Here is a 25,691-nt window from a genome sequence, read left to right as displayed (position 1 = left end):
ACCCAACTACCAACTAGCTGAGACTCAAACTAAGATAATAGTTGAGGCTTTACCTTGAGAGCTCTATCCTTCTCTTGCTTAACCATCACTTTTCTACTTTGTGCACTTCCTACCTTGTTGTTCAAAGCCAAAACTGTCTCAACCTATAGTAGGTACATGTTCTTCTTCCTCACACCTATTTTCTTCTTACATCTAGAAGCTAAGTGCTAGAGGCAAGCCTTACTTCTATTGAAGATGACATGATAGCCCTTGTCCTCAAGGATAGCTACCAAAATAAGATTCTTCTTAAGGCATGGAATAGAGAGGACATCTCTGATATCAAGAATATTTCTTAACTCCTTTTGAAAACTAACACTACCAACTCCTCTAACTGCATACATATCATCATCTCCTAGCTCAATCTAAAACTACATTTCCTTCTCCTTCAGGTGGTTGAAATAATTCTTGTTCCCAATCATGTGGAAGGATGCTCCTGAATCAATATACCATACGTCGTCGTTTGTTGAGCTTGCCATGCAAATAAATTATTGAGAAATGTTTCTCAAACTGCGAGAAAACGCATCTAACTCTATTGATGCATCTACATGATCCTTTTTGGACTCCTTCTTCTGATTAGGACACTTAGTGGCATAGTTCCCAAACTCATGGAAATGGAAGCACTTAATCTTTATTAGAATATTCTTCTTCTTCTCGCCCTTTTGACTGGACTTGGCATCTCCTTGGTCCTTCTTATCCTTGAATTTACATGCTAGGGAAAATTTCTCCTCATATTCTATCTTTGTTGATCTACCATCTCTGCTCCCTCTCTATATTTATTCCTAAATGTAGTCACTCCATAGCCTTTCCCAATTAGGAAAAATTTCTTGGCAACTTACTGCATCCTGGAAGCTATACCAAGACTTATGGAGTCCTAATTATAAAGAACTCCTCCCACATTTAAGGACTTAAGGGTCACTATGATAAAAATCAACCTCCTATATGACCTTAATGAAATGGTTTCGACAACTTAAGACCTTACTGACTTCCCTCAAGTGTTATAGGACCTCCAAGAGCAACCCAACACCTCCAGGTGTCCAACCCTTGAGATAACTCTCTTTTTCACTTAACTAGAGCCTTAGCCTCTCCCTTGAAAAGGAATGCAAGCAACTATAGCCCTCCATTCACTCCCATATGCCTACCTACTAGTGATTGTGGACTTTTGCAGTTAGCTCTATGCAAGCGACCCCAAATTCTGAGCCATTTTTCAGGGCTAGGACTTAGGCCTCTGCCTAGAAATAATGAAATTTATAGAAATGATGAATGACATAGAAACAAGGTGATCCAGGTGGATATTGGTGGCCACTTGCCAAGTCCACCTGGACCCCCACCATTGTTTCTCTCAGCATTTTCAGTTTCCTTAATTGTAGCACAACTTACTATTTTTAGCAGTTTTTCGGGTCCTGAACTTCCGTAGCCGTTTTGAGGCCCTAAACAACGTTTTTTGGGAAATCTGGGGCAAAATGGGTCCATGGATTGATGTTGCCTCCCAAAGTGGCAGTTCTCGGATAGATCTTTCTAACGAGCTATTGTACGCGTCAAACGGAGATCGTATGCCAAAGTTACGACCCTGGGAAGTTGGTGTACCAATTTACCCAAACAGGGCCCACAGTTTGGCGTTTCATCTTCTAGGGTTAGGTTTTGGAATGTTAAGGGTTTTCCATTGTTTCTCAACAATAAATAGGCCTTCGAGCCTCATTGTAACACAGTTCAGAGGCATGTAGCCACCACATCTCTCCTCAGAGATAAGCTACCATCGCCCTAGCTAGTTTATTTCCATTATCGTTTGTAAGCATATTTCAGTATTTTACATTAATGAAATGAAGTATTATTTCCGCTGCATATCTGTGTTTATGGTTATCTCTGTAATTTGTTTCATTCCTGTTTAAGTCCGGATCAGTGGTATCAGAGCGGTCTGCTTTTTCTTTGTTTTTCTTTGCATGTCCCCAACAAGGTCAGGATATAAGGAGTTAGGGCTTGAACTGGTCGAACCTTTGCAAGACCAGCCTCGCAAATCCCGACGGCCTCCCATGGCGGATGAGAAGAAAGATGAGGGGGCAAGAGATCCCATCAAAATCTTGCTCGAAGAAGCCCTCGAGCGACAACAGAATGCGATGATGGACAGCTTTGCCCAAATCCTTCAGCGGCTACCCAGAAGCGACGCATCGGCTTCCAGCAGCTACTCTGGAAAAAGCCACGCCCTTTAAGGTACAAGTTAATTTTGAAATCCCCATATTCGAGGGTCAGATAGACGCAGATGCCATAGATAAATGGTTAAATTTGCTAGAGGGTTATTTTTCTGTTCATGACTTTTCGAGTCGGGAAAAGATTGTTTTCGCTCTTCTCAAAGCAGCCCCCCACGTCAAGGACTGGTGGGAAACCTACTGCGAGCAGAAGGATGAAAGTACTAGCTCACTATTTTCAGCCGCACCCACCTGGAATTCATTCCGGGATGCCATCAAGGAGCAATACTACCCTGTCGGAAGCTATGAGGATGAATACATAAAGTGGACCACGCTGCGGCAGGGAAGGGACCAAGACGTGCCGGAGTTCACCAATCTTTTCCATACCCTTCGCACAAAGTTGGGTATCAAGGATTCAGAGCAACATTTGATACTCAAATACCGTGGCTGCCTGCACAAGTACATACAAGAAGAAATACAATTCCTGAACATCTCCTCGCTCGGCGCAGCATACCGATATGCCGTCAAGGTTGAGCAGAAGTTTAAACAAAAGAAGCGAGACTTTGGATCTGCGAATCCAAAGCAGGGGAAAGGTGACCCTAAACCACAGAACAAAGGACAAAGCCAAGACGGGACAGCCCAAGACAACCCACCGAAGCTGCAAGCAAAGAACAGCGCCGCGAAGCCGAAAAAGGACACGGGAAAATGGTGTGAGTTCCATAAGAGCTCCACTCACAACACAAGTGAGTGTCGGGCCAAGCAGTCACTGGTGGCTGAGCTAAAGGTTTTAGAATCAGATGCATGTTCCGACTCTGAGTCAGAACCCGATAAGGGGAATGAAAAAGGGAAGCAAATCATTGATGCAGATCCCAACGCCACTGTTGCTACTGCCAAGATCCAGAAAAATGAACCCGAAGATCTAGAGGAGGAGGAGCGTCTCTTCCACTCCCAGATGTGGGTAAAGGGCTCCCCGATACAGTTCATTGTTGATAGCGGGAGTCAAAAGAACCTCATTTCGGCAGAGGTCGTGAAGCGGTTGGGCTTACCGACCACAGCACATCCACAACCATACACCATTGGGTGGCTTCACCAAGGACGAAATCTTCGCGTGAGCCAGCAGTGTCGCCTTCCATACAACATCAAGCCCTTCACGGATGAGGTATTGTGTGACATTGCTCCCCTTGAAGTTTGTGATGTATTATTAGGACAGCCATACTTGTGGAAGCGACATGCTGTGTATGAATCAAGGCCCCGTGCTGTTATTATTACATTGGGAAATAAGTTGTACAGGATACCAGAGGTAGCACCACCTACCGCCATCTCTTTGATTACTGCAAAACAATGCAGTAAGATCATTTCCAAAACCAGGAAATTTTTTTTCCTGATGATACGCCCTCAAGGAAAGAAGAAGACGGTGGCTGCGGCCTCCAAACGGGGTCCCTCTGCACAACAACTACAGATGGACAAGGTTGTGGAGGAGTATGAGGACATCTTCACCTCCCCTGCAGGGGTTCCTCTACACTGTGAGGTCAAGCACTCCATCGATCTGACCCCAGGCGCGCCGCTGCCCAATGGACCAATTTATCGGCGCTCCGTTCTGGAGAACAATGAAATCAAGAGGCAGATTCAGGAGCTCTTGCAGAAAGGTCACATCCGTCCGAGTTCATCGCCTTGTGGGAGCCCGATCGTGTTGGTATAGAAGAAGGATGGGACGTGGAGACTCTGTATTGACTATCGGGCGCTGAACAAGATCACTGTCCGTAATAGGTACCCGATCCCGCGGGTTGATGACCTCCTGGACCAACTAAAGGGGGCGAAATATTTCAGCAAGATCGATCTGAAGTCAGGATATCACCAGGTACCAATCGAACCTTCTGATGTGTGGAAGACTGCCTTCAAATCCAAGGAGGGCCTTTTCGAATGGTTGGTCATGCCTTTCGGATTGACGAATGCTCCTGCAACCTTCATGAGGTTAATGGATGACATCTTGCGGCCATTCACCAACTCCTTTGTAGTAGTATACTTAGATGACATTCTGATCTTCAGCTAGAGTTGGGAAGAGCACCTCCACCACATCCGACAGGTTCTCCAAACACTGCGGCAACACAAGCTATGTGCCAATTTGGAGAAATGCACTTTTGGCATGACCCAGGTTCAGTATCTGGGATACATCATTGATGAACAGGGGGTGCATGTCGATCCAGCCAAGATCCAAGTCATTCGGGATTGGCCATCTCCAACCACTCTAACAGAGCTCCGCAGCTTTCTAGGTCTTGCCAACTTCTACCGCAGGTTCGTGTTGGCGTTTTCTCATATTACTTGGCCCTTGAGTCAAGTCACCAAGGGAGGGGCGAAAGCAAAATTCTTTTGGTCTGAATCTCAACAGAAGGCATTCATAGAGTTGAAGGATCGCCTCTGCACGGAACCAGTGCTTGCGTTACCAGATTTACAACAACCATTTGAGGTCGAGACAGATGCCTCTGACTATGCTATTGGGGCAGTCCTTACTCAACATGGACATCCAGTGGCATATCACAGTGAAACACTTTCAGACACAGTCCGGAAGTACCCCACTTATGATAAAGAGATGTATTCCATTGTACAGGCCTGCCGACAATGGAAGCATTACATTTTGGGGAAGGAAACAGTCATCCACACAGACCACCGACCCCTGCAGTTCATACAGACCCAAGGGAAATTGCAGAATGATCGCCATCAGAAGTGGTCTACATACCTGCAACAGTTCCACTTGAATATCAAGTATAAGAAGGGCAGCACCAATAATGTTGCAGATTGCCTCAGTCGACCACCGATCATGGCGTTAACCACCGTGCTCAACTCTTGTGGGCACGAGACTTCTGATTGGCCACTTCTCTACAAAAGCGACCCAGAATTCGGCCACACATACCAGACACTCTTGGAGGGTCGGCATGTTCCAGATTTTCACCTCCAGGATGCCCTGTTATGCCACCTAGGTCACCATTGTGTTCCTTCAAGCGAGCGTGCCAAGATGATTTGGGAAGCACACTACAGTCGGGCTGCTGGGCATTTCGGGGTCGAGAAAACAGTGGCAGTACTGCAAAATTATTTCTATTGGCCGAATCTTCGACAGGATGTTGGGAAGTACATCAGATCATGTACTGCCTGTGCCATTGCCAAACCGACCATCAAGAAGCACGGCCTCTATACCCCGTTTCCTACCCCTAGTCGACCTTGGGAATCCATCTCCATGGATTACATGTCAGGCCTTCCTTCCACTAAGCATGGAAATGACTATGTTTTTGTGGTCGTCGACAGGTTCTCGAAGATGGCCATTATGGCGGCCTACAAGAAGAATATCATAGCAGAAGCCACTGCTAAACTCTTCTTTGAACGAGTGTGGGTGCACTTTGGGATCCCACAGTCGATCATCTCAGATCGGGACAGTCGGTTCCTCAGCACATTTTGGTCCAGTCTCTGGTCAATGCTGGACACCAAACTCACGAAGTCCACGGCCTTCCATCCTCAAACTGATGGCCAGACAGAGGTTGTCAATAGGATGATTGTGCACATTCTGCGCATGTATAACTCAAAGCATCCACGCACATGGGATGAGAGCCTCCCCTATGTTCAGCACAGCTACAACCGAGCTCTTCACAGCTCCACTGGCCATAGCCCTTTTCAGGTGGGTTTGGGATTCCAGCCACTATGCCCCATTGATGTGGCCATGCCACTTGCAGCTACTCACATAAATTCAGCTCATGTCCAGTCCGAAACAGATAAGGCCACCAGCTTCATTGAGCGCATCCAACATATTCGCCAGTAGGTCCATGAAATTCTGGAGAAATCAAATGCCAAGTACAAGCAGCGACATGATCAACATCGGGTGCAACACAAGTTTCAGGTGGGCGACAAAGTCTGGTTACATTTGCAAAAGGAACGCCTTACTGGAGCCTATCGGAAACTGAGACCACTCCGATATGGTCCTTACACCATTACTAAGGCTATGGGAAACAATGCATTTGAGCTCAGCATTCCCCCATTCCTTGGCCTGCACCCAGTGTTCAATGTGGACCACCTTCGGCCATACTTTCCACCATTGCTAGACACATCCGACATTGCAGAACAGCTCACACCCACAGAATTAAATCCAGATTGCATGGAACAAGCTACAACTGATCGGATCATGGATACACAGATCAAGAACACTCGCCAACAGAATATCCAACTGTATCGAGTTGTCAAAGCAGGCCAACTCCTTCACCAGGGCAAGTGGCTCACCAGGGAACAAGTTCAGCAAAAGTTTCCTCATCTCATGGAGGAACTCAACGCAATGGGGACCATTGCTTCCTAAGGGGGGAGGAATGATCCAGGTGGATATTGGTGGCCACCTGCCAAGTCCACCTGGACCCCCACCATTGTTTCTCTCAGCATTTTCAGTTTCCTTAATTGTAGCACAACTTACTATTTTTAGCAGTTTTTTGAGTCCTGAACTTCCAGAGCCGTTTTGAGGCCCTAAACGACGTTTTTTGGGAAATCTGTGGCAACATGGGTCCATGGACCGATGTTTCCTCCCAAAGTGGTAGTGCTCGGATAGATCTTTCTAACGAGCTATTGTACGCGTCAAACGGAGATCGCATGCCAAAGTTACGACCCTGGGAAGTTGGTGTACCAATTTACCCAAACGGGGCCCACAGTTTGGCGTTTCATCTTCTAGGGTTAGGTTTTGGAATGTTAAGGGTTTTCCATTGTTTCTCAACAATAAATAGGCCTTCGAGCCTCATTGTAACACAGTTCAGAGGCATGTAGCCACCACATCTCTCCTCAGAGATAAGCTACCATCGCCCTCGCTAGTTTATTTCCATTACCGTTTGTAAGCATATTTCAGTATTTTACATTAATGAAATGAAGTATTATTTCCGCTGCATATCTGTGTTTATGGTTATCTCTGTAATTTGTTGCGTTCCTGTTTAAGTTCGGATCACAAGGCTTATAAACCAAAAATTGAACTAGTACTTGGCCTGACCTTTCCCAACTGGAAGTGAAATTCCATCAAATACTTGTTAAACATGCAAGCTACAAGTCATGAATGCATATCTAAACATAAGAATCTGGAAACTTATTTGAGGTTTAACAAGAAGGATCAATTCCTTCTCAAAATAGTTGTCATAGCACCAATTAGGTTATACATTCATGAAATAGAAATTCATTAATGAAAATGTGATAAGAGCCATACTTACATCTATCAAATAACCATGCTTATAACCAACATATAACCATATAGAGAACAATGATATAAATGACATTAAAGCCACATAATAGGAATTATATTTACTCATTTAAAGCAAGAGGAACTTAGCTCTTATTAAACATAGGCAAAAGCCAACCAGGTCAGAGACTTCCACATACCACCCAACCATTTATTGGGATGAACCAAATCTTTCTTTCAACCAATCACCCCCGTGCCATATTCCAAGCATGAATGTGGGATATCATGGGATAAACAAATCCATAAAAAACCAAGGGAATCTAGAGGTTAAACCACCTCCACCCTCACCATATAGTGATCTCACCTAAAGCGGTGTCGAGATCACAAAACCAAACTGAGCTTGGATGCCTTAGAATTCCTTCACCATCCCTTGAGGAATTTTCTTGTCTCCACCCACCTGTTGAGGGCTTCCTAGATAAAACCATATCCACCCCCAACCCTTGGCATTTTCCAAGACCACCTCTCCTAGATCCAAAACCTTTCGACAATCCAAAGCTTAGCCAAGAAAGAATATTATCACAACATGGTTATCCAGAAATGGAAAGGCAAGCCTAAAATCCACAATCAAACTTGAAAAAATCCTTGTCAATGACATCAAAAGAACCAAATACCAACATGCACATACCATGCATGTCAAAACCAACTAGGAAATCATACATGCAACCTATTACCTACAAGTACTCCTACTGATGCTGCTTGATCCAAATTTTATTTGTTTTCCTTGTCCTTCCTTGGCTTTCCTTGTCCTTCCTTTGCTTTCTTCCTTTCCTTCTCCTCTTGGTGCTCTTCTCCTCTCTAAAACCAATTCCAAAATGAACTGACAAAAGGCTACCAACTGATGCTCTGATGTCCTTTTATTATTGATGTCTATAATTTTTTCATTTTCCTTAATTTTCCTTCAATTTCCTCCTCACATGCAACCTGTGACCTGTCACCTCCCTTTTCTCATAATTTTAATAAATAAAGTGCCAAAAATACATTTTTTCCTTTCCAAAGCCTTTCCCATTGCCTTTTCCAATTTCCCCTTAGCCATAAACACATCAAGTGATGCCCACTAGGATATTTTGCCTAACATTCAACTTGGAATACACGTCCCATGACCTTGGTATTATTTTGCCTTTATTAAATTTTATTACATGAACTTTTAACTTGAGGTTTTTACATACCCTCCCCCTTAGGGGAACACCATCCTTGGTGTTCTATAACACCTACAACCAGTAAAACCGCTAAAATAAAAACATACTTCCCATGGAACTTTATAGTCCATCTCGTTGCAATATTTACAATAACAACCTGCTCAAAAGAAAAACCATCATGACAATATGACAACCATACCACTTATTAGATATTTATAGCATAACTCATTATGGTACTTACAATATAAAACATACATAAATATGTACAAATACCAAAACTCATTTGCCTTCATCGCTAAACAATGAAGGATACATAGCCTACATCTGATCATCCATATCCCATGTAGCTTCATTGGACCCAAAGTGATTCCACTACACTCTAACTTGCTCGTTCACTCTGATCTTGAGCATGAGTTGTTTCTGCTGCAATATGCATCGAGGTTCCAGCTAGAATTCTCCTTTTGGTTCCACCTACAATACAAACCAATCAATAACATGATCAACATCCTTTACATATATCTTAAGCAATGAAACATGGAAAACATCATGGACTTTCACTGTCAAAGGCAGTGCAAGTCTGTAGGCCACTGGTCCAATCCTCTCAAGGATCTCAAAAGGCCCGCAATATCGTGGTGCCAACTTGGCATGTGATACAATCCTCAAGGAGCTCTTCTTGGGCTTGATGCACAAGTACACATGCTCCCCAACCTGAAATTATTTAAATGCATCGTGTTGGTTTGCATAACTCTTCTATTTGTCCTGTGTTGCCTTTAGATTCTTCTTGATAACTTGCATTTCTTGTTCCATGTATTCCAACATGTCTGATCTAATAAGTACTATGTTCATTGGATCACTCCAGCTGATGGGAGTGTTAAAAATCCTCCAATAAAGTGCCTCAAACAGACTCATCCTTAGTGACTCTTTATAACCATTGTTGTAAGAAAACTCAACCAGTGGAAGATACTCCTCCCACCTTCACTGCTAATAAATGGCATACATCCTCAACATATCCTATAGAATATTGTTGACCCTCTTTGTCAGTCCATTTGTCTGTGGATGATAAGTTGTGTTGAAGGCCAACTCTATCCCCAAACCTATAAAAAACTATTTCCAAAAATTGGAAGTGAACTCAGAATCCTTGTCTAACACAATCTTCTTCAGAACACCATGCAATCTCACGATCTCCCAGAGGAAGACCTGTGCTACATCAATAGATGAATAAGTAGTCTTTACTGGAATGAAGTGAGCTACCTTTCTCAATCTATCAAACAAAACCATGATAGAATCATGTTACATCGATGTCCTCAGAAGAACTATAATGAAGTCCATGTAAATGACCTCCCGTTTCCATTCTGGAAGCAGAATAGGTTGAAGCAACCCACCTGGATGCTTACACTTTGCTTTCACCTACTGACAGTCTAAGAATATAGCCACAAAATCTGCCACTTCCTTCTTCATATTTCGCCAATAGTAGGACTTCTTCACTACTGCCAATGGCTTCTAATATCCCAGGTGACCTGAATATGGCTTGACATGAAACTCCCCCAAGATAAGCTTTTTGATCTCACTGTCATCTGACACATAGATCATGTCCCTGAATCTCACCAAGCCATCTACTGTGAGACAATAGTCCACATAGTGATCACATGTACCATGTTGTAACCTATACATAAGCTCCTTGTACATATCATCCTGTTGTCCTGCCTGTAAGATCTGATCCTGTAAATATGTCCCATATGAGCTCACTGCTGCAACATGGTTCAACTGCACTTTCCTGCTAAGAGCATATGCAACCTTGTTCTCCTCTTCCTTAATGTATCTAATCTTGAAGTCAAACTCACTAAGGGTAGATAACCATTTAGCTTACCTGGAATTTAGATTTGGTTGGTCAAACAAATATCTCAATCCACAGTGATCGCACATCAATAAAAACCTCTTGCCAAGAAGATAATGCCTCCACATCTTCAAGGCATCAATAATAGCTTCCAACTCAAGATCATGAATCACATAGTTTTGCTCATGCTCATTTAGTTTCCTGGACTCATAGCACACCACCTATCCCTCCTGCATAAGGACTCCACCAAGCACTCTCTTGCAAGCATATGTACACACTACAAAATCTTTATCAGAATATGCAATCTTTAACACTGGAGAATTTGTCAACAACTGCTTCAACTGTTCAAAACTGGATGCACAGTCCTCCATCCATTCAAGCTTCTTACCTTTTCTTTGCAATGATGTAATAGGATATGAAATGCATGAGAAGTTCCCGATGAATCTCATGTAGTAACCTACTAGTCCCATGAATGATCTGACTTCACCCCCATTTCTAGGAGCTTCTCATTCCATGATAGCTTTTATCTTTTCTGTATCTACTGCTATTCCATCCTTGGAAACAATATGTCCCAAGTAATGTACCTCTATCTGAAATAAACTCCACTTGCTAAGCTTGGCATGCAACTAATGCTCTCTTAGCAATCTTAATACTGTTACCAAATGATCGGCATGCTCTTCCTCATTCTTAGAATATATTAGGATGTCATTAATGAATACAATAAAACTTGTCCAAATAAGGACGCAACACACTATTCATCAAGCACATAAAAGTAGCTAGAGCATTAGTCAAACCAAAAGGAACTACAAAAAACTCATAATGCCCATACTTGGTCTTGAAATCAATCTTGTAGATGTCTTCTAATTTGACACGTACCTAATAGTATCATGATCTCATGTCAATATTTGAGAATACTGTTGCTCCCTTCAATTGATCAAACAAGTCGTCAATCCTCAAAAATGGGTACCTATTCTTGATCATCACCTTGTTCAACTGCCTATAATAAATGCACAATTTGAGAGTACCATCCTTTTTCTTCACGAACAATACTGGTGCACCCCAAAGTGATACACTTGGCCTAGTGTATCCCTTATCAAGCATTTCCTTCAACTGCAACTTCAACTCTACTAACTCTAGAGTGCTCATCCTGTAAGGTGCCTTTGATGCTGGGGCTGCCCCTTTTACCAACACAATAGAAAATTCCACTTCCCTATGAGGAGGCAAATTTGTAATCTATGTGAAAAATATATCCTGAAACTACTCCAATACTGGACACCTCTCAAAGATTTCTGCATATTCAACATCCTTACCCTTGTCAATAGAAATATGAACTGCAAACATTACACACCCCTTCCTACAATTGTTTTAAATTTCATAATTTTGACCATCCTCACTGATGTTTGCTTCTTCTTTCCCTGCAAGATTCTCTTTTTCCTTATCATCCAGTCACTCAATAGCCTTGTCATGGAAATCTACTTTTGTTATGTGAAGATGCAACCAATCCATACCCAAAAGCATACAATATGATCCCAATGGAAGTACATTATAATGTGTTGTTGTAGGCATACCATTCAACTCAAATGCATAAGTTCTTACCCAATTATGAACTCTCTTCTTAGTACCTATAGCCAATTGCACCAACCAAGACTCTGCATGCACTTCTTTTCTCAAGACACACTTATCCACCAAATCAAGATTAACATAACTATAATTAGGTCTAGGATCAATCAAAATAGAAACAACTCAGCCACAAAGCTTACCTTCCATATCAATAAAGGATGCTTTATTGTATGCTTTCTTATTTTCCATAGCTTCATAAATCTGAGGAATGTTATGACCAACATCCGAAATTTTCTGTGCCTCCTTAGAACTATATATTTGAGGCTACCTCCCTGGTACAATGGACAATCCTTCTTGCAATGATATTTCCCACATATAAATCACCGCAATGGTCCTCTACCATCACCTCTAGTCTACTGCTCTCCAAGATACAACCCATGTCCCTTCTCAACTACATTGAACTTCTTGTAAGGAACCACATTTTCTTTCTCTCCTACATCTTGACGTCTTCCCCGCTTCAGTGGTAACTTCCATTTACCTTTCCCATTTCCTTTCAAATCATGCTTAGGCTCTACTTTTCACCTTGACTTCTCATAAAAATGCTTCAACTTCTGGATGGCCTCTTCCAACAACCTAGGCTCATCAAACTCAATCTAGTATCTATATGTTGTTGGAAATCCACTAATGAATCTTTGAATCTTAGCCTTCTCATCTTTGAGATAAGGCACATACCTAAAAAAATCCAAGAATCTACTAGTGTACTCATCATATGTCATAGAACCCATATGAAACTCATCAAAATCCTTAGCTTTGTCATCATAATACCTCTATGATAATTACTTCTTCTTGAAGAGCCTCTCGAACTCATCCCAATTCAAGTATTCTTCCCGAATACCCTTGACATTGTTCACATCTTCCCACCAAATATTTTCTTTCCTTTAAGGCTGAAGATAAGCTATGAAATATGAATAATTTCTTCATTTGAAGCAACCACACCTCTACATATTCTAACGCCTTCATCTCTCCATCAAATGTAGGAGGCTTGACTTTCTTGAAATCCTCTAGAAAATACTCCCCCATCCTATAAGGATGATGATGGTGATGACTGTGATGATGTCTCCTAGATGAGGAACTAGAATGATGACCATACATACCCATCCTCCTGTCATGTGTATCCAATGATCTTCCAACTCTAACTGTGTCCCCTTTATCCAACCTGTATCCGGACCAAGACCTTATACCATAGGATCCATTAGTCTACTCTTCCTAGTCTTGACTGATCCTCAATTTTCCTTATTACCACAACTCTAAAAAGATCTGAATATTCGTTGCATTAACCTCTACCTTCTTCTCCTAAGCCCTTGCAAGGCTTTCCTAAGCCTCAATCAACTTGTCATTTTATTCTTTTCAACTCTTCAATATATCTACTATACCAGGAGGATACTCTTCTCCTTGCTACCTAATTGATCTATAGGGAGAGTCACAGGAACTGTAGTCTACCATTTTTCTCATCATATTTGATTCTCTTCTTCCTAAAAGTGTGCCATGTCAGATAAACCAAATAGATACCAAAATAAAATCCATACCTAATTGACGTTCAGAGGAGGCTTATCTCATCAGCAAGATCAATCCATATTAGCATGTACATATATAATTATAATAATATACATATAATAACATAACAACATAACAAGATAAAATCATCATACATGACTATACCAACTATATACCATGACCCCATGCATGAAAACCATAACCTTGACACCTCAGACTTTACCCAAAGAGAGAGAAACACACTCTCATACCACCCTATAATGCACTCCTCCCACATTTACCCTCTTTGACAAGGTTAACCAAGGTAAACATGAGTTGAGTGTCACTATGAAAAGATTAAACCTCCTATATGACCTTAAGGAAATGGATTCGACAAATTAAGGCCTTACTGACTTCCCTTGGGTGCTATAAGACCTCCAAGAGAAACCCAACCCCTCCAGGTGTCCAAACCCTGAGATAACTCTCTTTTTCACTGAACTAGAGCCTCATCCACTCCCTTTCCAAGGCATGAAAAAAACTATAGCCCTCTAGTCACTCACATAGGCCTGCCTACTAGCAAATGCAAACTTTTCCAGTCAATTCTATGCTAGTGACCCTAAATTTTGTGCCACTTTTTCAGGGCAAGGACTCAGGCCTCTACCAAAAACTTAGTGAAACTTCTAGAAATGATGAATGGCATAGAAACAAGGCTTATAAACCAAAACTTGACCTAACATCTCCCAATTGTGACTGGCATTATGTCTAACACTTGGTAAACATGCAACCTATAGGTCATGAATGCATATCTGAACATAAGGATATGGAAACTTATCTAAGGTTTAACAAGAACGATTAGTGCCTTCTAAAAATAGTTGTCATAACACCAATTAGGTTATACATTCATGATATAGACATTAATTAATGAAAATGTGACGAGATCCATACTTATATTTGTCAAATAACCATGCTTATAACCAACATATAACTAGATAAATAACAATGATAGAATAAACATTAAATCCACATAATAGCAAGTACATTTACTCATCTAAAGCAAGAGAAACTTAGCTCTCATTAAACATACGTAAAATACAACCAAGTCCGGGACTTCAATGTACCGCTTGACCATAGATGGGGCTGAACTAAATCTTTCTTTCAGCCAGTCACCTCCATGCCATATTCCAAGCATGAATGTGGGATCTCATGGGATAAAACAATCCATAAAAAACCAAGGGAATCCAAAGTTTAAGCCACCTACACCCTCAAAATACCATTATCTCACCTAAACTAGTGTCAAGTTCAAAAAAAAAAAACCGAGCTTGGATTCCTAAGAATTCCTTCACATCCCTTGAGGAATTTTTCTATCTCCACCCATTAGGGATATTTTTAAGGATGGAAATATACCTTAAACTTTAGAAACCTTGGAAAATATTACTAGTCCCTAAAATGCAACCTATAAAATATTTTGTGTAAAAATGTTCAAATTTCTAATGATTGTATATATAGTCTCTATATAATTTTGGCGATCTTTAAGGTAAAAAAAAATTATACTATAAAATTTGGGCGAATAATTTTTAGAAATGATGAAAACTGGTGAATCTTTTTTTTTGTAAAAAGCATGGAAAATTAGCCCACCTTCAAATATTAGTTAAGGGCTTCTTGGAGAAAACCATCTCCATCCCCAACCCTTGGGATTTTCTTGAGACCACCTCACCTAAATAAAAAACCTTCCGAAAATCCAAAGCTCAACTAAGAAAGAATCCCATCACACCATGCCTATCCAGAAATGGAAAGGCAAGGCAAGACTAAAATCTATTGTCGAAACCCAGAAAAATCCATGCCAATAAAAACGAAAGAACCAAATACCAACATGCACATAGCATGCATGTCAAAACTAGCTAGGAAATCATACATGCAACTTGTTACCTGGAAGTACTACTATTGAAGCTGCTTGATCCAACTTTTCGTTCCTTTCCTTGTACTTCCTTTTCTTGCTTGTTTTCCCTCTCCTGTTGGTGCTCTTATCCTATCCGAAACCAATTCCAAATTGAACTGACAAAAGGCTACCAATTGATACTCTGATGTATTTTTATTATGGATGTCTCTAATTTTTTCATTTTCCTTCAATTTCCTCCTCACGTGCAACCTCTGACCTTTCACCTCCATTTTCTCCTTATTTTCATTATTTTCATAAATAAAGTGCCAAAAATAAATTTTTGTATTTTCAAATCCTTTTCCAATTTCCCCTTAGCCATAAACACATCAATTGATGCCCACTAGGATATTTTTCCCAACATTCAACTTAGAATACGTGTCCCATGGCGTTGGTCTTATTTTTCCTTTATTAACTTTTATTACATGAACTTTTAACCTGGGGTTGTTACACTAATAGTGTAAGACTCACAAGGTCACTGTCTGGTATAGTCACAACCTCACCACCTAACTCATCTCGAACCTAATTGAACTTTTAAATATATGTGACGATGGACTCATCTTTGCTCATCTAGATGTTTCTTAGCTTCTCTTTGAAATCAAGATTCCTAGCATCACTAGAACCCTAATACAGATCTAATATGGATTTAAACATCTCATATGTTGTCTTCTTCTCATGGAGATGAGGAATAATATGGTCCCCAACCCCCTCTAGAATGACCCTCTTTTGCTTGGTGTCATTCTTAGCATGTTGTGCCAACTATCAGGGATCTTGAGGTGGCACTATTTCCTGCTTGATAAACTCCCCCAACCAATTATCTTCCAACACTATTGTGATTCGCTCCTTCCATGCACAAAAAAGTGAGGTTCCCTTTAAACTATGATTTGAACTTAGTCCTTGGAATGCCATACTACTATCCAAGGAATTGCTCTTCTTTTCCATTAAAAAAACTCACAAAATGATCTCAATTATTCATAAATTGATCTCTTTTCTTCACAAATTGATCTTTATTCTTCACACACTGATCTCCATTCTTCACATACTGATGTCTATGTGCTTGTATTGATGTCGATCTCTACTCTAATACCATGTTATATTTCCATGAAACTTTGCAAATATGTAGATGAATAATTGAAATTAGTTAATTTTACTAAGATACAAAGCCTCTTAACAACTTATAAGTAGCTGGATAAAAACACAAACATAAAAACGTAGTCACGCAATTTAAAACACTTAGTTTTCATGGGAAACCCAACTGGAAAACCCTCTTCTTTTCTATAGTATTTTATTGATAAACTTGAGCAATGAAATCTCTTACAAGGCAATCTAAGAATATACTTTTTCTCTATTGTACTAACTTAATCTCCCTGCAAAACAATTGATTCTATCTCCTGAACCTTGCACACCAACAACCCTATTTCCTAGCACACTAGGGCTTAAATATGTGTTCACAAAAATTCCTATTTTGTAGCGCATCAAGTCCCTATTTATGTGGGAACTAGGTCTCTTATTATATATGACGCAACTCCTAAATATGTGCACAAATCATCTAAATAACCCATGTGTTCTTTCTCCTCAAGCCCATGAACACCAAAAGAAAATAGGTCTCTCTCTCACTAACTTGTGAGGCTTGCTTTGTCTCACAACCTTATGCATAAAATAATGATAAATACATGTGTCTTCATCTCTTATTGATTCGATCCATACTAAATCTGACAAATACAAATTTTGAATAGCAGTTGTGATTGACTTGTTAACTAAGTTTAATTAAATCTCTAACTTATCCTTGCCTCAATTAGAAACTAAAGCTCCCAACTCTTCTTATTATAAGCCCAGGTTTCCCCTCGATCCTGTAGTTAACTGAGCAAGGCTCCACGTAACTAGTCCTCCAACACTATGCATGAATTCACCATCTTCGCGAAATCATCCAAGGTCAAAGGAAAGACAAACTTGGTCTTTCTGGCTAAGGCACGACCCAAATAAGACCTTCTCTCACTACACTTTTCAACAGGGCACACCTATTCTATGATTCCATTGTCCAAAATTTATTTTATATGATGATCTTTGAAGCTAGGTTTTTTCTTAGTAAGGACCAATGCATTTTTTTAAAAAGGGGCCCAATTTGCAAAAAAATAGCTCAAGTGATTAAGGGTAGCTTTATCACATGGGCCTTGTCCAAACACACTTGTTGGAGCTTACAAAACTCATTTATGTTGTTTGGTTTGGCTTTTACCCCCCAAACAAAATTCACAATGAGTCCCTAAATTGGTTTAAGAAGTGAGTGGCAACTCTAATCATGGTTTGAATGGGAAAATTTTAGATTGCATTGGAGTCCTGAAACCATGTTACAACTAAGGGCACCTCTTTCTTGTGACTCCACTTGCCCAAAATTGTATTATTTTATGACCTCTATAGATAGGGTTTGTCTCAATAAGGACTAATGCAATTTTTCGCACAAAGAAATCCATTTTACAAAAAGATAACTCAGATAATTATGGGTAGCATGCACACGCAGGGCTTTTCCAAACACACTTATCGAATCTTAGAAAAAGAATTTATGTTGTGTTGTTTGATTTTTATTCGCTCAAACCAAATTCACAACTTTTCATTGAATGAATTCAAGAAGCGAGTTGCAACTCACAATAAAAATCTAACCATGATTTGGATGGATGAACCAACAATTATGTTGGAATCCTTATATCGAGTTACAACTAGGGCCAACCCCTCTCTTATTATTTCAATGGCCAAAATTTGTTTTACTCGATGATCTCTAAAGAAAGGTTTTTTCTCAATAAGGACCAATGTAAATTTTGCAAAAAGGTTCCATTTTCTAAAAACTAGTTCGGGTGATTGTGGGTAGGTTACTCATGAGGAACTTAGCCAAAAACAATTGTTTGAGCTTACATAACTCATTTATGCTAGTTGGTTTGGTTTTTATCCATGCAAATCAAATTCATAATGTGTCCCTAAGTGTCTTCAGGGAATGAGTTGAAACTTTCCATAAAACTATAATTGTCACTTTAATGGAAAAACTAGCAGTTTCATTAGACTCTTGATATCGGGTTACAACTAGGGTTTTTCGTATTACCGACCAATGAAACTTTCACACAAAGGGATCCATTTTGTGAGAAACTAGCTCAAGTGATTATGGGTAGCTTGCTCACGTAGACCTTGGCCAAACACAATCTTCATATCTTACAAAAAAAAATTAAGTTGATTTTGTTGGTTTTTATTATTGGCATTATGATACAAGTGTTGTCCTTGATGGAAACTCACTCACAGGTCAGTTCAGTTTTGATGAAAGGCAACTCACAATGTAACGGGTCTATTCAGATGTAATAGGGCATTGGTATAGAAGAACAGGTAGATGGAACTAAGGTCTACTAATTAGAATAATGAAGTTGAAGGAAAATGATAGTGTAAAGCAGTTTAAGATGTGTATGCTGGTCCACTTAGTCAAAACAACATATACACGCTGGTTCACAAAACAAAAAGAGCGTATGCATATACACACACTTTCATAAGAAGAAAAGAGCGTATATGTTGGAAAATCAAGGAATTTCAAGAGAAAAGAGTACCAGGGGTCAATACCATGGTATTAGCCCACAATATTGAGTGGAGTAACGACTATTTCATCCCGTCCAAGAATACCACAGGTCCTAAGTGGTTTTGGTCCGAGGTATTGAGAAAGGCCTAAAACTATATAAGGAGGAGAAGATCATAAGGCCAGAGTGTGCAAGAAAAAGGGTTTTCTCAAGAATACTTCTATCTAAAGCATATTTTATGTTGCACGGGTTGTGTTTGTGATTTGATCTGAAATATATGTGCACCTTGAATTCAATGTTGGATCAGGATCATGAGAACTTAAATGACTTATCATTGAATGATCTGATATTGGTTGGGCTAGATCTGATTGTGTACACCTGTTTTATTCTTTAAAATTCATGATCAAGGTTTGTTTGAAGTTTGGAATAGCAACGAAGTTATGAGTTAATATTTTCAGATCTATACGCTAGTTCGTCTCAGTAAAAGTGTGTATACATGCAAGTTCTACTCTTCCAAGTAGTGTATACAAAAGAAAATCCCATTCTTCAGATCTGACTGATCTATCTGATGAGTTCTGTTGTTTTACTATTCTCTGTTAATGAAGTCTTATTAGATCTAAATGTAAAATTGAATGCATAAGGAGTTTGGTGTCTGGCTAATTGATTTTCTAAGTAAGAAGGGTTATCTCTGCTACTTCTTGTGTAAAGCTCTATAAATTGACAGTAGATGTTTATTATATTGCTGGTTGGTACAGACTTGATTAAGAAGTTTTATGTTTTGGTAGTTTTGAGGGTATACACAGGTTTGGTTAAGGGAAGTAGCATATACACGCAGGTTGGGTTCAGTAAAGTAGCATATACATTCTGATGCAAGATTTTTGAGGTTACAATTGGTTCTGAATGATGATGCAGGTTTCTGGGTTCAGCACAGTGTTCTAGTGACAATGATCTGATTGTTCAAATTAACTGATTGCTGGTTGATACATTTGAGTTTCAAATTTTCTGATGGATCCAGTATGAAAATTTGATGAAACGAGGCCTTCATTTGTATTGTTGTGTACCAAGAGCATCTAGTTTGAAAAATTATGAAACATGGTCTCTGGAGGAAGAGAGAAGGTTGTAGCCTTCAGCATGCTGGCGCCTACGTACTAGTAAACACATTGGCTGCTACAAGAGCTAGGGGGTTGTAGTTCCCTTCCAGTAGAAGCTAGAAAACAAGAGAAGGTTGTAGCCTTATGCAGATGGGTGCCTACGTACTGGTATGAGTCTACACTAGTACAAGATTGTAAACATATTTTCTTAATATTAAAAGAAGACAGAGACAACAACAGCAGGTGGTTTTTCTCCCACATTGGGTTTCCACCTTAAATATTGGTGTTCATGTGTGCTTCTTATGTGTGATGGTTTATTATGTTTTTACTGCATTGTTTAACAAGTTACTGATGCACCGATTAAGTTTAAACACATGGTAAGTTGACTAAATAATAAGTTCTCTGGGTATACGCTGGTTTCTGTAATCACAGTAGTGTGTACACGCAAGTTCACTTCACAGAAGTAACATATATAAATTTATTTGGGAAATGAAAAATTATTGAACTGTAAATATTGATTCACCCCCCCGCCCCTCTCAGTATTATTTCCAACAATTGGTATCAAAGCAGGTCCTTCAGAATAAGCTTGATCGCTTGAAGGAAGATCTTTCAAGATGAATAATCACGAAGGCATGGAATCTATCAGACGACCAATCTTCAATGGGAGTAACTTGGTATATTGGAAAATAAGAACTAGGGTCTATCTTCAATCGCTTGGAGCTGATGTTTGGGAAATTTTGGAAGGAGGATATCAATTTCCAACAACAATACCTATAGACTCTGCAGGTAAGAAGTTATACGAAACCAATGCCAAAGTTGTCAATACTTTATTGGGGAGTCTGTTAGAATAAGAATTTTTCAAAGTCATGCAGCTTAAGACAGCCAAAGAGATAGGGGACAAAATCATTAAGAGCTACGAAGGAGACTCCCAAGTAAAACATGTTAAGCTTCAAAATATGAGAATTCAGTATGAAACTCTTAAGATGCATAGTGATGAGAGTATTTCTAGTTACTTTTTACGTGTAGATGAGATTGTTAATTGTATGAAGAATCTGGGTGAAGAGATAAAGGAATCTACTTTAGTTGAGAAAATTTCGAGATCTTTGTCTTCTAAATTTGAGTCAAAAGTATCTGCCATAGAAGAAAAACATGATCCTAAAACTATTATTGTGACCCAACTCCAAGGAATCCTAACTGCCTTTGAAATGAGGAAAGGCAGTCCATCAGATATGAGAGAAGTCACTTTTAAAGATTTAGCAAAGGGAAAAGAAAAGGAAGAGAACAATGAACCAAGATACATTTCAGAAGAAGAAAATGAGGTAAATTTTGTCAAGAAGCTTCAACGGGGTTCTAGAAGATTCAGAGGTAAGCTACCATTCAAATGCTTTGCTTGTGACAGAGTCGTCCATTATTTTGCTAAATGTCCTCATAAAGATAAATATGAAAATGGAAAGGAATATGCAAAAGGAAATAGAAAACAAGTTGTCAATAGGAGTTACTATATGCATGAAGATAGTGATGGTTTATCTAATAGTGATGAAGATAAAAATGAACAAGATTATAGACTTCTCATGGCCTATGACAATGGTGATTTTTTGGATGCCTTAGAAGAGGAAGAGTTTCTTGAAGAAATCACAAAACTCAAAATCTGTTTAGAAGAAAAGAATATGATCATAGATACATTGACACATCAACTCACTGAAAGAGAAAACCACAATGAAAATCTAGAATGTGAAATTGTGGGTCTAAGAAAAGAACCTAAGAAGACAAAATCTCTTAATCTTAGATTTTCTAAAGGATCAGAAACTTTAAATGAAATCATGAAAGTTTAGTGTTCTCTTCTTATAAAGACAGGTCTTGGATATAGTGAAGAATCATCTAAATCACAGAAGTTGTCAACCTCCACTAGAAGCTATCTTGATGCAACAAAGACCAGTGAACAGTATGTCAATCGTCAGCAAAGGCCTAAAAGTACTCATCACGTAAATCATACTCAATTTAATCTGAGGATGAATATCAGTAGAAGCTTCAACCAATAGGTAAACAATGCCAAAAGATTCTATGATCATAGAACCTTCTTTAATGGGCAATGTTTTTCATGCCATAACTTTGGGCATAAGGCTGCTCAATGTGTTTCTTACAAAACCGTCATGAATAGAGAAGCACAAAATCAAAGGAGTGTAACTGGAATCAAGAAAAGTTCCTATAATAACTTTTCTCCTCTTGAAGATGAAATAGAATATTCGATTTGGAACAACTTTGGTCATGAAGAATCTGAATGCAGGAGAAAATTTTGTCCAAGACTTCAAAAAGAACAATCATCATTAAATTCCAAGATATGGAGAAAGAAGGAATCTAAATCAGAAAGATGTGGCATAGATCTGTATGTAGAAGGACGAGAGAAGCAATGGTACATTGACAACGGATTCTCCAAACACATGACAAGTGATAAAGAGAAAATTCATTCTTATAATGCTTTAGAAAAGGAAAAGAATGTCTCATTTGGAAATGGCACACCAGCTATAATTAAAGGTAAAGGTTCTTTTTTCTTGAAAGAAACGGTTAAAGCTAGAAATGTCATGTATGTAGATGGTTTAAAACATAACCTGTTGAGTGTTAGTCAAATGTGTCATCAAGGAAATGAAGTTGTTTTTCGATCAAACTAATTTGTGGTTCATGATCTTGATATAGGAAATATTGTAATCAAAAGTAGAATAAATCCAAATAACTTATACATACTCAAAGGAGGAAAACAAAAATGCTATATAAGCAAAACAGATGAAAACTGGCTATGGCATAGAAGATTGGGACATCTAAGCTTTTCTCGGATAAGAAAAGCATGCAGGCTCAAGGCAGTTCGTGATCTTCCAGATATCAACATACCAGAAAATACCATATGAAAACCATGTCAAGTAGGTAAGAAAACCAAAGTTCACTTCAGTGAAAAAGAAGGATCAACAAGTAAGCCTCTTGAACTCATCCATGCTAATTTATGTGGACCAACAAGGAAAAACTCACCTCGTGGAGACTAATACTTTATTTTATTTATTGATGATTTTTCCAAGATGTGTTGGATAGGTCTACTAAAGCATAAAGATGAAGCATTTGAAAAGTTTAAAGACTTCAAAGCTTTAGTTGAAAATGAATTAGATCGAAAAATCAAATGTCTCAGATCTGATCGAGGGGGAGAATTCATATGAGATGAATTCTTTGACTTTTGTGAACAACATGGAATAAAAAGGCAATTCTCCATCGCAAGAACTCTTCGGAAAAATGGCATAGTGGAAAGAATGAACAGAACAATTCAACAAATGGCTCGAGCTATGCTTGATGAATCTGGAACTCCTGCAACCTTCTAGGGTGAAGCTGCATTTGTTGTTGTGACTATTCGCAACAAAATGAATGTTCGGGTAAATAGAAATTAAACTCCATATGAACTTTGGTATGGTAAGCCTCCTACTATAAAACACTTTAGAGTTTTTGGAAGCAAATATTTCATCAAAAGGACTGATGAAACACTTGGTAAGTTTGAACCCAAAGCAAACGAAGGAATTCTTCTTGGTTATTCATCCAGAAGTAAAGGATACAAATGTTATAACAAAAGACTTCGGAAAATTGTTGAAAGCATTGATGTTGTAATTGATGAAGCATGCAGAAATCCAGAACAAATGAAATCAACAAAGGAATATGAAAATGAGGAAGATAGGGAATGATTTCCCGCATCAAATCAAAATGATATAGAAGAAGAAACCAATGAAGCACCAAAAGAAGATACAACAGACATGGAAAAGACTCCATCTAGGTATGTTTAGAAGAATCATCCAGAATCTCAAATTCTAGGAGAAAAATGGTCTGGAGTACAGACAAGAAGAACTCTTACGGGGAACTCAAGTTATCTAGCATTACTTTCCTCCACAAAACCTCATAATTTAAATGACTCCTGGCCATGGATGAAGAACTTGACCAAATTGAAAAGAATGATACTTGGGAATTAGTTCCTAGACCTCATGATAAAAATGTTATAGGAAGAAAATGGATATTTAAGAATAAGCTGAATGAAAATGGAGAAGTTATTAGAAATAAGGAAAGGATTTTTTTTTAAGGGTATGCTAAAAAAGAAGGTATAGATTTTGAAGAAAATTTTGCACCTATTGCTAGACTTGAAGCCATAAGGATGTTTCTTTCTCTTTCTAGTTTTCGAAAATTCAAAGTATATCAAATGGATGTAAAATCAGCTTTTATTAATGGAGATCTAGAAGAAGAAGTTTACATTGAACAACTATAAGGATTCATTCTTGGAAATGATGCAAAACTCATACGCAAGCTCAAAAAGGCTCTCTATGGTCTAAACCAGGTTCCAAGGGCTTGGTATTACCGCCTTGACAAATATCTACAACAACAAGGTTTCACAAAAGTTTATGCAAATAGAAATTTATACATAAAGATTGAAAACGATAAACTGCTAATTATTGTTGTTTATGTTGATGATATCATCTTTGGTAGCAATGAAGAATCCATGAGTCAGAATTTTTCTTCAGTAATGCAACAAGAATTTGAAATGTCCTTACTTGGTGAACTTACTTATTTTCTTGGTCTACAAGTACAACAAACAAAAGATGGTATTTTCCTTTCACAAACAAAATATCTCAAGCAGATCTTGAAGAAGTGTAGAGTGGAAGATTCTAAACTAGTATGTACTCCAATGGTAACAGGATGCAGTCTTAGTTCTAACGATGAATCACCAACAGTAAACCAACCAACATACAGATCTATGATCGAAAGCCTGCTCTATCTAACAAGTACCAAACCTGATATCATGCATGCAGTAGGAATTGTTGGAAGGTTCCAAGCAAATCCAATGGAATCAAATCTTCAGGCAGCTAAAAGAATTTTTAAATATCTTCAAGGAACTCAGGACTTTGGACTATGTTATCCTAAAGATATAGATCTTACTCTTCATGCATATATAGATGCAGATTGGGTAGGAAATGTCGATGATTGAAAAAGAACTAGTGGAGGTGAATTCTATATGGGTTCACGGCTAGTGTCTTGGTTCAGCAAGAAACAAAGTTCAATTGCCTTATCTAACGCTAAAGTAGAATATGTGGATGTTGCATCTTGCTACACATAACTACTTTGGATGATGAAAACATTGCAAGGCATTCAAATCAAATTTATTCCACCCATTTCCATTCTATGTGATATTACAAGTGCCATCAGTATTTCGAAAAATCTTGTCATGCACTCCAAGACCAAGCACATACCCATTAAGTACCATTTTCTATGAAAACAAGTGTTTGAACAAAAGGTTAAGTTGGAGTATGTTCCCTCCAAAGAATAAGTTGTTGATATATTCACCAAACCGCTTCCCAGAGAAACTTTTGAATATCTCAGACAAAAGTTGGGAGTAGTTGTTGCATCATCTTGCTGTTAAATCTAGTTTTTAGAGGAAGTTTATTATTATGGTTGCTAAGTTCAGCTATGGTTTCAAATATTTATATCATTTTTTGCATAAGTCATGTAAAGATCTAGGGGTGATATGACTCCTTCTGTCATTGTCTATATTTGAATGAGTCCTATTGGACAGATGAT

Source organism: Pinus tabuliformis, chromosome 3_2 (genome assembly GCF_031772625.1).
Source record: "Pinus tabuliformis cultivar Carrire ecotype Pingquan chromosome 3_2, CPIR1, whole genome shotgun sequence".
NCBI lineage: Eukaryota > Viridiplantae > Streptophyta > Pinopsida > Pinales > Pinaceae > Pinus > Pinus tabuliformis.
Note: the sequence above shows the minus strand (reverse complement) of the source record.